The sequence below is a fragment of the Tachyglossus aculeatus genome, unplaced genomic scaffold (assembly GCF_015852505.1).
Source record: "Tachyglossus aculeatus isolate mTacAcu1 unplaced genomic scaffold, mTacAcu1.pri scaffold_129_arrow_ctg1, whole genome shotgun sequence".
In the NCBI taxonomy this organism is placed as follows: Eukaryota; Metazoa; Chordata; class Mammalia; order Monotremata; family Tachyglossidae; genus Tachyglossus; species Tachyglossus aculeatus.
In genome coordinates, this window is record NW_024044857.1 from 1122935 (window position 1) to 1137987 (window position 15053).

General features: G+C 48.3%; 1 pseudogene; it reads left to right on the plus strand.

Moving 5' to 3' along the window:
* The first annotated feature begins 10519 nt into the window (after nucleotides 1–10519).
* Nucleotides 10520–11405, plus strand: LOC119922861 (annotated as a pseudogene).
* Nucleotides 11406–15053: the final 3648 nt, after the last annotated feature.

Below are 15053 nucleotides of genomic sequence, written 5' to 3' on the forward strand. Positions count from 1 at the left end.
TTCTCTCATCTGTAAAATGTAAATTAAGACTGTGATTCGCTTCATGGAACAGGGACTGTGTCCATAGCGATTATTTTGTATCTACCCCAGTGCTTAGTATAGTGGCAGACACAAAGTAAGCATGTAACAGATACCATAAAAAATCGACAGTTAGTAATAGTAATAATTGTGGTATTTGTTAAGTGCTTACTAGGTGCAAAGCTCTGTACTAAGCACTGGGGTAGTAAGAATTATTGTGGTATTTGTGAATTACTGTTTACCAAGCATTGGGGTAGATATAAGGTAATTAGGTCTCACAGGGACCTCACAGTTTAAGTTGGAAGGAGAACAGGTTTGAATCCCCCAGGGACGGTGTCCAGGTTGTCCATGTGTCTTTTATATTGTTATATTGTGCTTTCCCAAGTGCTTAGTACAGTGCTCTGCACACAGTAAGCGCTCAATAAATACGATTGAATGAATAATGAATGAAATGCTCTGTACATGGTAAGCGCTCAGTAAATACGATTGACTGAGTGACTGGCATAGTCATTGCTTAGCAAGTAACATAATTACTTTAAATATCTCTCCTGCCTGGAAGGCCACATTTGATACCACGAGGAGTCAGATAGTGTTCCCAATCCCCAAGAGGTGTTTTCTGTCCTAGGGGAACCGTTTCCACGCATGTGACCCTCCCCATGGGGCTATGGGGAGGGGAGGAGGAGCAAAGGAGAAAGGATGGTCTCAGTCTGGGAAGGCCTCTTGGAGCTTTGAAGGGAGGAAGAGAGCTAGTTTCGCAGATGTGTGGAGGGAGGGCATTCCAGGCCAGAGGTAGGACATGGACAAGGGGTTGATGGCGGGACAGGTGAGAACGAGGCACACCCGATCCTGTACCTCCTCCTCTGCCTGGTACGGGCCCTCTCCTTTCCACTGGTCCTGGCCCTCCTCCTCTGCCCATTGATTCCAGGCCCTCCCCTTCCGCCCAGACCTGGCCCTGCTCCTCCACCCTGTCCAGGCCTTCCTCCTACACCCACTCCTAGTCTTCTTCCTCCGTCCGGTCCAGGCCCTACTCCTGCATCCGGTCCTTGCCGCCCGCCTAGGCTCAGTCCTGGCCTTTCTCTTCTTCCTATCTGGGTCCTTTCTCTTTTACCCCGTCCTTAGAGTTATGTCTCTTCTACTTTAACCCTCCCAACGACTTCCCTCCTCCCGCCTAGTGAGGATGTACCCCTTCATTAAGGAATAGCTGAGAACAGCCCCTATCCCTACCAGGGGTAGCGGCCAGGCCCGCATACCAAGAGAGAAGGTGACAGAGGCGAGCTCACTGACCTCCGAGAGAAGTATCGGAAATCCCCTTTGGAGAGTTTGATAGAGTTGGCTCCGTAGGCTTTGGTGATGGGTGCCACGGTGACTATACTTCTGCTCGAGGAAGATGCAGCTCCCCAGGTGGCATGTGAAAGGAGAGGGCGGCCCCTCCAGGGGTGGGAGGCAGCCCGGGGCCGGTGTGGGAAATTCCCAGGGAGGGCGGGGTAGGCCTCTCCGAGAGGTGGGCCACACTGGAAGCTCTCGATAGACTGCAAGGAAGGCTAACAATAGAGAGTGTTGTGAACGACGGTAAGGGTGGAGAGGAGACCACAGGAGGGAGCGTTTCTGCATGTATGGCCCAGACACCAGAATGGGGTGGAACGTGGGATGTTCGGAAGGGCCACCGTCGGCAAAACAGTGGATTCCCACCACATAATGGAGACCGACCGACCTCGGGACCCCGCATCCGCCCCAACCCCAACCCCACCCCCACATCCTCCGGACCCGCTGCTGAGATCTACCCTCTCTTGTCTGTCCTTTGGCTGGCACAGATGGTCGGCTTCCTCCCCCACAACGATCTGGCCTCCTACTTCATTAACAAAATTAAATCCATCAGGTCCGACCTCCCCAAAGTCACTCACCCCCTTTCTCCAATCCCCCGGCTGTCAACACTCTCTGCTACTCTCCCATCCTTCCCAGCAGTATCCTCAGAGGAGCTCTCCTCCCTCCTCTCAAGTGCTACTCCGGCCACCTGTGCTTCTGACCCCATTCCCTCTCATCTCATGAAATCTCTCGCTCCATCCCTTCTCCCCTCCTTAACTTCCATCTTCAACCACTCACTCTCCACCGGTTCCTTCCCCTCTGCCTTCAAACATGCCCATGTCCCTCCCATCCTAAAAAACCCTCTCTTGACCCCACCTCACCTTCTAGTTATTGCCCCATATCCCTCCTACCATTCCTTTCCAAACTCCTTGAACGAGTTGTCTACACGCACTGCCTCGAATTCCTCAACACCAACTCTCTCCTCGACCCCCTCCAGTCTGACTTCCGTCCCCTACATTCCACGGAAACTGCCCTCTCAAAGGTCACCAATGACCTCCTGCTTGCCAAATCCTCCTCGGCCTCTCAGCTGCCTTCGACACTGTGGACCACCCCTTTCTCCTCAACATGCTATCCGACCTTGGCTTCACAGACTCTGTCCTCTCCTGGTTCTCCTCTTATCTCTCTGGTCATTCATTCTCAGTCTCTTTTGCAGGCTCCTCTGCCCACTCCCATCCCCTTAGTGTGGGGGTTCCCCAAGGTTCAGTGCTTGGTTCCCTTCTGTTCTCGATCTACACTCACTCCCTTGGTGACCTAATTCTCTCCCACGTCTTCAACTATCATCTCTACGCTGATGACACCCAGATCTACATCTCTGCCCCTGCTCTCTCCCCCTCCCTCCAGACTTGCATCTTCTCCTGCCTTCAGGACATCTCCATCTGGATGTCTGCCCACCACCTAAAACTCAACATGTCCGAAGACTGAACTCCTTGTCTTCCCTCCCAAACCCTGCCCTCTCCCTGACTGTCCCATCACTGTTGACGGCTCTACCATCTTTCCCATCTCACAAGCCCGCAACCTTGGTGTCATCCTCGACTTCGCTCTCTCATTCACCCCTCACATCCAAGCCGTCACCAAAACCTGCCGGTCTCAGTTCCACAACATTGCCAAGATCCGCCCTTTCCTCTCCATCCAAACCGCTACCCTGCTCGTTCAAGCTCTCATCCTATCCCGTCTGGACTACTGCATCAGCCGTCTCTCTGATTTCTCATCCCCGTGTCTCTCCCCACTTCAATCCATACTTCATGCTGCTGTCCGGATTGTCTTTGTCCAGAAACGCTCTGGGCATTTTACTCCCCTCCTCAAAAATCTCCAGTGGCTACCAATCAATCTGCGCATCAGGCAGAAACTCCTCACCCTCGGCTTCAAGGCTCTCCATCACCTCGCCCCCTCCTACCTCACCTCCCTTCTCTCCTTCTACAGCCCAGCCCGCCCCCTCCACTCCTCTGCCGCTAATCTCCTCACCGTGCCTCGTTCTCGCCTATCCCGCCATCGACCCCCGGCCCACGTCATCCTCTGGGCCTGGAATGCCCTCCCTCTGCCCATCCGCCAAGCTAGCTCTTTTCCTCCCTTCAAGGCCCTACTGAGAGTTCACCTCCTCCAGGAGGCCTTCCCAGACTGAGCCCCTTCCTTCCTCTCCCCCTCGTCCCCCTCTCCATCCCCCCATCTTACCTCCTTCCCTTCCCCACAGCACCTGTATATATGTATATATGTTTGTACATATTTATTACTCTATTTATTTATTTATTTTACTTGTACATATCTATTCTATTTTGTTAGTATGTTTGGTTTTGTTCTGTGTCTCCCCGTTCTAGACTGTGAGCCCACTGTTGGGTAGGGACTGTCTCTATATGTTGATACTTGTACTTCCCAGCACTTAGTACAGTGCTCTGCAAACAGTAAGCGCTCAATAAATACGATTGATTGATTGATTGATTGATGTGTGCCAGCGGTTGAGGGTGGGACAGGCGAGAACGAGGCACAATGAGGAGGTTAGCGGCAGAGGAATGGAGTTTGTGGGCTGGGCTGTAGAAGGAGAAAAGTGAGGGGGTTGTTTGTATATTGTTTTCTATAATTTCTTCAGATAGCCTCCAGGAATCTGGGACAGGCTCAGATAAACCTGTATAAATAAGTGGCTGAGAGATGAGGATGTTTGTTGACTCCAACCTTTGAACAAAATGCTCCCATCAACTCCAGCTCTAAAGTTAGGGAACCACTGAATTAGACTGTAGGGTCTGGAAGGAAGGAAGGGTATTATCATGTCTGTGACTACTCAGAGCCTAGAACAGCGTCCTGTACATGCTGGTTACTGATGATACTTGAGGAGCAGTGTGGCCTAGTGGCTAGAACCAGGGCCTGGTAGTCAGAGGACCTCCACAAACCTGCTGTATAACCCTGGGCAAGTTGCTTAACCTCTCTATGCCTCACTTACCTCATCTGCTAAATGGGGATTCAATCCCTGTTCTCCCTCCTACTGCGACTGTGAGTCCCATATGGGACCTGATCATCTCGTATCTACCCCAGCACTTAGTACAGTGGTTGGTACATAGGAAGTACTTAACAAATACCACTATGATGATTGCTTTCTACCCACTTCTAGACCGTGAGCTGTTGTGGGCAGGGATTGTCTCTGCTGTTGAACTGTACGTTCAAAGCGCTTAGTACAGTGCTCTACACACAGTAAGCTCTCAATAAATATGATTGAATGAATGAATTAATTATTGCTTTATTACTCTAACACCCCCATTTCCTTTACATCCAGAGCACCTACACCTCTTGTCTACCTCATCATCAACGGCATTTATTGAGCACTTACTGTGTGCAGGATGCTGTACTAAAAACTTGGGAGAGTATAACACAATAGAGTTGGTAGATATGTTCCCTGTCCACAATGACCTTACAATCAAGAGGGGGAGACAGAAATTAATATAAACAAATACTTTATAATATATAATTTAAAGATATGCACTGAGGTGTTGTGGGGCTGGGAGTGGGACAGATATTAAATACCCAAACATCACAGATCCAAGTGCATAAGTGATGCAGAGGAGAGAGGGAGCCAGGGAAAATAGTTTTTTGGGGGAAGACCTTTTGGAGGAGATGCAGTCTTATTAAGGCTTTGAAGGTGGAGAGAGTGGTGGTCTGGTGCATATGAAGGGGAAGGAGTCCCAGGCTAGCTAAACCTGAAGCCCACTTATGCCAAAATGGAACTGGAGGTAAGAACATGAGGGGTTCTGGGGAAAAAGAGAGCTTCTTCTCCCACCAATGGCAGGAGAGTAAACTGTTCCTTCCTGAAAAGTAGAGGGGAGAACGGAGTTAATGACCTATAGAGAGGCAGCTTGGTCTAGTGGAAAGAACACTGCCCTGGGAGTCAGAGATCTGGGTTCTAATTCTGTTTCCACCACATGCCTGCTGTGTGGCCTTAGGCAAGTCACTTAACTTCTCTAAGCCTCAGTTCGCTCATCTGCAAATGGGTGTTCAATATTTGTTCTCTTTCCTACTTAAACTGTGAGCCCCATGTGGGAGCTGCTTTTCTTGTATTTACCCCAGCACTTCGTTCATTCATTCATTAATATTTATTGAGCGCTTACTGTGTGCAGAGCACTGTACTAAGCGCTTGGGAAGTACAAGTTGGCAAAATATAGAGACGGTCCCTACCCAACAACGGACTCACAGTCTAGGAGGGGGAGATAGACAACAAAACAAAGCATATTAACAAAATAAAATAAATAGAATAGTAACTGCTCACCCTCGGCTTCAAGGGTCTCTATCACCTCGCCCCCTCCTACCTCACCTCCCTTCTCTCCTTCTGCAGCCCACCCGGCACCCTCCGCTCCTCTGCCGCTAATCTCCTCACCGTGCCTCGTTCTTGCCCGTCCTGCCATCGACCTCCGGCCCACATCATCCCCAGGGCCTGGAATGTCCTCCCTCTGCCCATCCGCCAAGCTAGCTCTCTTCCTCCCTTCAAGGCCCTGCTGAGAGCTCACCTCCTCCAGTAGGCCTTCCCAGACTGAGCCCCTTCCTTCCTCTCCCCCTCGTCCCCCTCTTCATCCCCCCTTCTTACCTCCTTCCCTTTCCCACAGCACCTGTATATATGTATATGTGTTTGCACATATTTATTACTCTATTTATTTATTTATCTTACTTGTACATATCTATTCTATTCTCTTTAATTTATTTTGTTAGTATGTTTAGTTTTGTTCTCTATCTCCCCATTCTAGACTGTGAGCCCGCTGTTGGGTAGGGACTGTCTCTGTGTTGCCGACTTGTACTTTCCAAGCGCTTAGTACAGTGCTCTGCACACAGTAAGCGCTCAATAAATACGATTGATTGATTGATTGGTTGATGTACAAGCAAAATAAATACAGTAATAAATCTATATGTACAAACATATATACAGGTGGTGTGGGGAGGGGAAGGAGGTAGGGCGGGGGGATGGAGAGGTTGAGAGGAAGGAGGGGGCTCAGTCTGGGAAGGCCTCCTGAAGGAGGTGAGGTCTCAGTAGGGCTTTGAAGGACAGAAGAGAGCTAGCTTGGCGGATGTGCGGAGGGAGGGCATTCCAGGCCCGGGGGGGAGGACTTGAGCCGGGCGTCGACGGTGGGACAGGTGAGAACGAGGCACAATGAGGAGGTTAGCGGCAGAAGAGTAGAAGGTGCAGGCTGGGCTGTAGAAGGAAAGAAGGGAGGTGAGGTGAAAGAGGGCGAGGTCATGTAGAGCCTTGAAGACGAGAGTGAGGAGTTTTTGCTTGTTTTGGTTGACTGGTAGCCACTGGAGATTTTTGAGGAGGGGAGTAACATGCCCAGAGCATTTCTGCACAAAGATGATCCGGGCAGCGGCGTGAAGTATAGACTGAAGTGGGAGAGACAGGAGGATGGGAGATCAGAGAGGATGCTGATGCAGTAATCCAGTCGGGATAGGATGAGAGATTGAACCAGCAAGGCAGCGGTTTGGATGGAGAGGAAAGGGCGGATCTTGGCGACGTTGCGGAGGTGAGACCGGCAGGTTTTGGTGACGGATTGGATGTGAGGGTTGAACGAGAGAGCAGAGTCGAGGATGACACCAAGGTTGTGGGCTTGTGAGACGGGAAGGATAATAGTGCCGTCTACAGTGATGGGAAAGTCAGGGAGAGGGCAGGGTTTGGGAGGGAAGATAAGGAGTTCAGTCTTGGACATATTGAGTTTTAGATGGCCGGCAGACATCCAGATGGAGATGTCCAGAAGGCAGGAGGAGACACGAGCCTGAAGGGGGAGGAGAGAAAGCAGGGGCAGAGATGTAGACTTGTACAGCGCTTAGTTAAGTGCTTGGCACATAGTAAGTGCTTAACGAATAGTAATTGATTCAATCATATTTATTGAGTGCTTAATGTGCTCAGAACACTGTACAATGCGTTTGGGAGATTACAATACAACTATAAACAGACACATTCCCTACTCACAAAGAAGTTACAGTCTAGAGCTGAGGGAGACAGACATTAATGCAAACAAATAAATTACAGATATGTACATAAGTGCTGTAGGACTGGAAGTGGGGAAGAAGAAAAGGAGAACGTCAGCGTGCCGCCGAAGGGAGTGGGAGAAGAGGAAAGGGGGGGCTTAGGGAAGGCCTCTTGGAGGAGATGTGCCTTCAATAAGGCTTTGAAGTGGGGGAGAGTAATTGTCAGTTGGATTTGAGGAGGCAGGGCATTCCAGGTCAGAGGCAGGACTTAGGCAAGGGGTCGGGGGCATGATAGGTGAGATCGAGGCCGAGTGAGAAGTTTAGCATTAGAGGAGTGAAGTGTGTAATCTGGGTTGTAATAGGAGAGAGGCAAGGTGAGGTAGGAGGGGGCAAGGTTATGGAGTGCTTTAAAGAAAATGGTGAAGAGTTTTTCTTTGATGTGGAGTTGGATGAGCAACCTCTGAAGATTTTTGAGGAGCGGGTGACATGTCTTGAATGCTTTTGTAGAAAAATGATCCAGGCAGCAGAGTGAAATATGGACTGGAGTGGGGAGAGGCAGGAGGCTGGTAGGTCAACAAGAAGGCTGATTCAGTAATCCAGGCAATATAGGATGAGTGATTGTACTACGGTGGTAGCAGTTTGGGTGGAGAGGAAAGGGTGGATTTTAGCAATGTCGTGAAAGTGGGACCGACAGGATTTAGTGATGGATTGAATATGTGTGTTGAATGTGAGAGAGGAGTCAAGGACAACGCCTAGGATACCCCAAGAATATCCCTGAGATAGGAAGGATGGTGGTGCTCTCTACAGGGATGGGAAAGTCAGGGGGAGGACAAGGTTTGGGTGGGACGATAAGGAGTTCCGTTTTGGACATGTTAAACCTGAGGAGATGGGAGGACATCCAAGTAGAGATGTCTTGAAGGCAAGATGAAATGTGAGACTGCAGAGAGGGAGAGAAATGAGGACTGGAGATGTAGATTTGGGTATCATCCACATAGAGGTGGTAGTTGAAGCCATGGGTGTGAATGAGTTCTCCAAGGGAGTGGGTGTGGATGGAAAATAGAACGGGACCTAGAACTGAACCTTGAGGGACCTCCACAGTTAGGGGGTGGGACGCAGAGGAGGAGTCCACGAAAGAGATTGAGAATGAAAGAACGGAGAGATAACAGGAGAACCAGGAGAGGACACACTCGGTGAAGTCAAGGTTGGATAACGTTTCCAGGAGAAGGGGGTAGTCCACTCTGTCGAAGATGTATGAGAGGTCTAGGAGGATTAGGATAGAGTAGAGGCCGTTGGATTTGAAAAGACGAAGATCATTGTTGACCTTTGAGAGGACGATTCCTGTGTAGTGAATGGTGCAGAAGACAGATTGGAGAGGGTAAAGGAAAGAACTGGAGGAGAGGAATTTGAGACAGCGGGTGTAAATTACTCACTCAAGAAGTTTGGAGAGAAATGGTATGAGGGAGATGGGGAAATAACTGGACGGAGCCGTGGAGTCAAGGAAGGGTTTTTTAGGACTGGGGAGACATGGGCATGTTTGAAAGCAGTGGGAAAGAAGCCAATGGAGAGCGAACTGTTGAAGATGGCTTTTAGGGAAGAAGGGAGGGGGCAAGAGTTTTGATAAGGTTGAAGGAATGTAGTTGGATGCGCAGGTGGAGGGGGTAGCTTCTGAGAGGAGGTAGGAGATCTCCTCTAGAAATACTGCTGGGAAGGATGGGAAAGTTGAAGAAGTTTAGCACGAGAGGAGCGAAGTGTGTGGTCTGGGTTGTAATGCAAGAGAAGCTAGATGAGGTATACTAGAGATACTGCTGGGAAGCATGGGAAAATTGAAGAGGGGGCCGGAAGGGTGAGGGACTGAAGAGGGTCAGGGGAGATTTTAGGGAGCTCACATCTGACAGTGTCAATTTTATAAATAAAGTAGGTGGCCAGGTCTTTAGGGGAAAGGGGTGGGCGAGGAGGAAGGACAGGGGGCTTGAGGATGGTGTTAACAGTCTGGAACAACAGGAGAGGATGATGAGCAAGAATGCCAGTAAGCGTGGAGAAATAATTCTGCGAGGCAGAGGAGAGGGCAGAGTTAAAGCATGCAAGGGTAAACTTGAAATGGACCAAGTTGACCTAATATTTAGATTTCCACCAGCAGCGGTTTGAGCACAAGAGCGAACGAGGTGTATTGGGCAGGTGATCCAGGGTTCTGGGTTAGATCAACAAAGGGATAGGGGAGCAAGTGAGCTGAGTTCCACAGAGAAGGTGGTGTTGAGAGTGTCTATTTAATAATGATAATAATGATAATAATGGCATTTGTTAAGTGCTTACTATGTGCAAAGCACTGCTCTAAGCGCTGGGTCAGAAACAAGGTGATAAAATTGTCCCACGCGGGATTTACAGTCTTCATCCCCATTTTACACATGAGGTAAGTGATTCACAGAGAAGTTAAGTGAGTTGCCCACAGTCACACAGCTGACAAGCGGCTGAGCCGGGATTAGAACCCATGACCTTTGACTCCTAAGCCCGGGTTCTTTCCATTGAGCCACGCTGCTTTTCTGGTCATAAAGGGAGGGTAGTTGGGTCATGAAGGCTAGGTGGGGCATGATGAGTTCAGAAAATTGGATGAGGTCAAAATATCAGAGGTCTCTGTGGGGGAATAACACAGATTTATGGGGAAGAGGAGTGTGGGAGAGGAGGCAAGTGAAGAGGTTGTGGTCACATAGAGGGATTTGAGAGTTGGTGAGGGCAGAGATTGTGCAGCGGTTAGCGATGATGAAATCGAGTGTCTGTCCAGGTTGGTGAGTGGGGGAGGTGGGGTGGAGCAGGAAGTCAGCGGAGTTCAGGAGTAATAGAAGGTGGTCAGCAGAAGGGTCATCAGGAACATCTGTTTCATATGATATACTCATCTCCTAATTGTAATAAATAATAATTGTGGTATTTGTTAAGTTTTTATAATGGGTCAAAGACTATATTAAGCCTTTGGATAAATACAAGATAATTAGGTCAGACAGTCTCCAACCCACATGGGGTTCACAGCCTTAGGGTGAGGGAGAAGAACTATCAGATCCCCATTTTGAAGATGAGGAAATCGAGGCCCAGAGACTTCAAGCAACGGGCGGATACAGGAATAGAACCCAGGTCCTCCAACTCCCAAGTCTGTGCTCTTTCCTACTGATATCTGGATTTTCCTCCCTCCTCCAGGAAAAGACAACATCACCTTAAAAGCATGGGTAATAGCGTGGTGACAGAACTCCTCCTTCTGGGATTCTCAGAGGTCTGGGAACTGCAGCTGTTCCACGCTGCTCTGTTCCTCCTACTCTACCTGGCGGCCCTGACAGGGAATCTCCTCATTGTCGCTGTCACCACCCTTGACCAGAGCCTCCACACCCCCATGTGCTTCATCTCCACCATTGTCCCCAAGTCCATCCTCAACTCCCTGACCAACAACAGGTCCATCTCTTTCCCGGACTGCGTCTTCCAGCTGTTTTTCTTTGGATTTGCTGGCAGTTCTGAAATGGCCTTCCTCACGGCAATGTCCCACGACTGCTACGTGGCCATTTGCTGCCCACTGAGCTATGACATTATTATGCATCCAAAGGCTTGTGGGAAGATGGCCGTTGCCTCCTGGCTCAGAGGGGCTCTCAATGGACTCCTGCACACATCTGCACATTCTCCAAGCCCTCCTGTGGGTCCAAAGTGATTAATCAATTCTTCTGTGACTTCCCTCTGCTCCTGAGACTCTCCTGCCCCAGGGGTTTCCACAGTGAGCTGAAAGTCATTGCTTTTAACATGTTTCTAGGGTAGGGGTGCTTTGCCTCCATAACTCTATCTTACATGCACATCTCGGCTGCGCTGAGGATGCGTTTCGCAGCAGCTGAGCCAAAGCCTTCTCCACCTGCCTGCCCCACCTCGCCGTCGTGACTTTATTTGTCTCCCCAGCCCTATTAGAATATTCCACCTCCATCGCCAAGACCCCATCCATTCTGGACCTGGTAGTGTCCCTTTTCTACACCGTGGTGCCTTCCACTCTGAACCCCCTCATCTACAGCCTGAGAAGCCAGGACGTGAAGGCAGCAGTGAGTAAACTTGTCTGCAGATCGAAAATGATCTGAAACAGTCTCCTCCTCAGCTTTGCCATACCACGTCCCCCTTTTTCTAAGCCCTTGTGGATGGTCTTCAGTGGAGTTGGCTGTGTGAATGACTCTATCAATGTGAATTGTCCTCGGTCAATCCTTATGATCATACGCATGACAAGATTGATAGTTGGGATTCCTTGAAGACCCCAAAATTGGACAGGAATACACAGAAAAGACCCTCTTGCCTGTAAGATTCTTGAGGCTCTTACATACAATACATGCAACTTACATACAACTCTGTTGTATTGTATTTTCCGAAATGCTTAGTACAGTGCTCTGCAAACACTCAATAAATATCATTGAATGATTGACTGATTGAAAATGTTTGAGGAGGTGTGTGACCTAGTGGAAAGAGCATGGGCATGGGACTGAGAAAATCTGGGTTTTAATCCTGGCTCTGCCACTTGTCTACTGTGTGTGACCTTGTGCAAGTCACTTTACTTCTCTGTGCCTCAGTTGCCTCATCTGTAAAATGTGGATTAAGACTTTGAGCTCCATATGGGACAGGGACTGTGTCCAATCCAATTAGTTTGCATCTACCCCAGGGCTTATTACAGTGCCTGGAATATGGTAAATGATTAACAATAGCCATAATTATCATTAGTAGTAGTAGTAGTCACAGTTAACAAATACCATTAAAAAAGAATTGATTGAAAATCCTGATTGATGCTATCAATCATATTTGTTGAGTGTTTATTGTGTGCAGAGTACTGTGCTAAACTCGTTGTGGGCAGGGAATATGCCTGCTTATTATTATATTGTAATGATGATGATGATATTTGTTAAGCACTTACTATGTGCCAGGCAGTGTTCCAAGTTCTGGGGTAGGTACAAGGTCATCAGGTTGTTTCACACGGGGCTCATAGTCTTAATCCTCATTTTACAGATGAGGTAACTGAGACACAGAGAAGTTAAGTGACTTGCCCAAAGTCACACAACTGATAAGCAGCAGAGCTGGGATTAGAACCCATGACCTTTGACTCCGAAACCCGTGCTCTTTCCACTAAGCCATGCTGAGTTGCAGTCATAGTTAACAAATACCATTGACAAAGGAAATTGATTGAAAACACTGATTGATAGTATCAATCAATCATATTTATTGAGTGCTTACTGTGTGCAGAGCACTGTAGTAAGCTCGTTGTGGGCAGGGAGTATGTCTGCTTATTGTTGTAAAGATGATGATGATAGTATTTGTTAAGTGCTTAGTATGTGCCAGGCAGTGTTCTAAGCGCTGCGGTAGATACAAGTTCATATTGTACTCTCCCAAGCACTTAGTGCAGTGGTCTGCACACAGTAGGCACTCAATAAATACAATTGAATGAAATGAATGAAAGTACAATATAACTGAGTTGGTAGACACAATGAGTTTACAGCTTAATATCTGGGGAAGACTCTCGAGGCTGGTCCTGTATCCTGGGAGGGGTCCCACCTGAGAGTCAGGAGGAAGCTAGTGACTCAAGTCTTTCCTTGAAGACCCTGGTTTAGAGCCTCTCCCTTCAAGATTCTGGTTTGAGAAGTGGTCCCGGACCATGGAGATCCAGGGTGGGAAAGATCTGGTCTGTGGTCCCTAAGGAGTTAACAAGGGCAGCCAAGTGCCCAGAACCCAACTCCTCCCAGCCCATAGGAAAAACAGCTGACACATTTTGGATGCCCACTTGCCCCTCCATTTCCTCTACTTCCTGCTGCTTAGATGCACATTTGCTCCTCCATTTCCTCTACTTCCTGCTGTTGGATGCCCATTTGCCCCTCCGTTTTCTCTACTTCCTGCTGTTGGATGCCCATTTGCCCCTCCGTTTTCTCTACTTCCTGCTGCTGGATGCCCATTTGCCCCTCCGTTTTCTCTGCTTGCTACTTCTGGGATGTTCACTTGCCCCTCTATTTCCAGTGCTTGCTGCTGTTTGGATGCCTATTTGCCACTCCATATCTGCTGGATATGGAGGATATGGATATGGAGAATCTCACCTCCTCCAGGACTGAGCCCCGTTTTTCCTCTCCTCCTTCCCATCGCCCCCCTGCCCTACCTCCTTCCCCTCCCCACAGCACTTGTATATATTTGTACAGATTTATTACTCTATTTTCCTTGTACATATTTACTACGCTATTCATTCTATTAATGCTGTGCATATGGCTGTAATTCTATTTATTCTGACTGTTTGACACCTGTCTACATGTTTTGTCTTGTTGTCTGTCTCCCCGTTCTAGACTGTGAGCCCGTTGTTGGGTAGGGACCGTCTCTATATCTTGCCGGCTTGTACTTTCCAAGTGCCTAGTACACACAGTAAGTGCTCAATAAATATGATTGAATGAATGAATGAACTAGTGGACTACTGTAGACTGTTCGCTTGACTCTAGACTGTAAGCTCATTATGGGCAGAGAACATGACTGATAATTATTATTAATAATGTCACTAATAATAATGATAATTATTATTGTGATTTTTTTAAGTGCTTAATATGTGCTAGGCACTGTGCTAATATCTGGGGTGGATACAAGCAAATTGGGTTGGACACAGTCCCTGTCCCATATGGGGCTCACCATCTTAATCCTCCCTTTACACATGAGGTAACTGAGGCACGGAGAAGTGAAATGGCTTAGCCAAGGTCACATAGGAAGGAAGTGGTGAAGCCAGGATTAGAACCCAAGACTGTTACATTCTGTTGTACTCTCCCAAGCATTGAGTACAGTGCTCTGCAAATAGTAAGCACTCAGTAGATACCGTTGATTGATAGTTTGGAAACAGCACATGCCTGGGAGTCAGAGGACAATGGTTCTAATCCTAGCTCTGCACTTGTCTGCTGGGTGACCTTGGGCAAGTCACTTACCTCTCCTGTGCCTCTGTTTCTTCATCTGCCAAAAGGGGATTCAATATCCATTCTCTCTCCTACTTAGACTGTGAGCCCCACGTGGGACAGGGACTGTGTCTGACCTGATTAACTTGTATCTACCCTACACTTAGAACAATGCTTGACACGTAGTAAGTGCTTAACAAATACCAGAAAATAAATGATGAAACATTTCTGGGAAAGTAGTAATAACAATAATAATAATAAATATAGTCCTTGCTAAGCTTTTACTAGGTGCCACACCCTGTTCTAACTGCAGGAGTAGATACAGATTAATCAGGTTGGAACAGTTCCTGTCCCACAGGGGGCTCACACTATTGTCCCCATTTTACAGGTGAGGTACGTGAGGCACAAAAAAGTGAAGTGAGATGCCCAAGGTCACACAGCAGACAAGTGGCAGAGACAAGATTAGAACCAAGATCCTTCTGACTCCCAGACCCGAGCTCTAAACCAATTAGTCTCTACTTTGGTGGTCCAATAAGGCCCAGAGATTCTGGAATTCCAGTTCACCTCGCCCACTCACCAACTTGGTCACACCCTCGACCTCATCATCTTCTACCGCTGCACTATCTCCACCTTCACCAACTCTGAAATCCCTCTCTCTGATCATAACCTTTTCACCTGCCTCCTCACTAACACTCCTCTCCCCTGGAAATCTATATTACTACCTCACAGAGACCTCCACTCTCTCGACCCCATCCATCTTTCTCAGTGCAAAACACCCCACCTCGCCTCCCTTTCTTCTCTATCCAATCTTGATGACCAGATTACTGCTCTCAA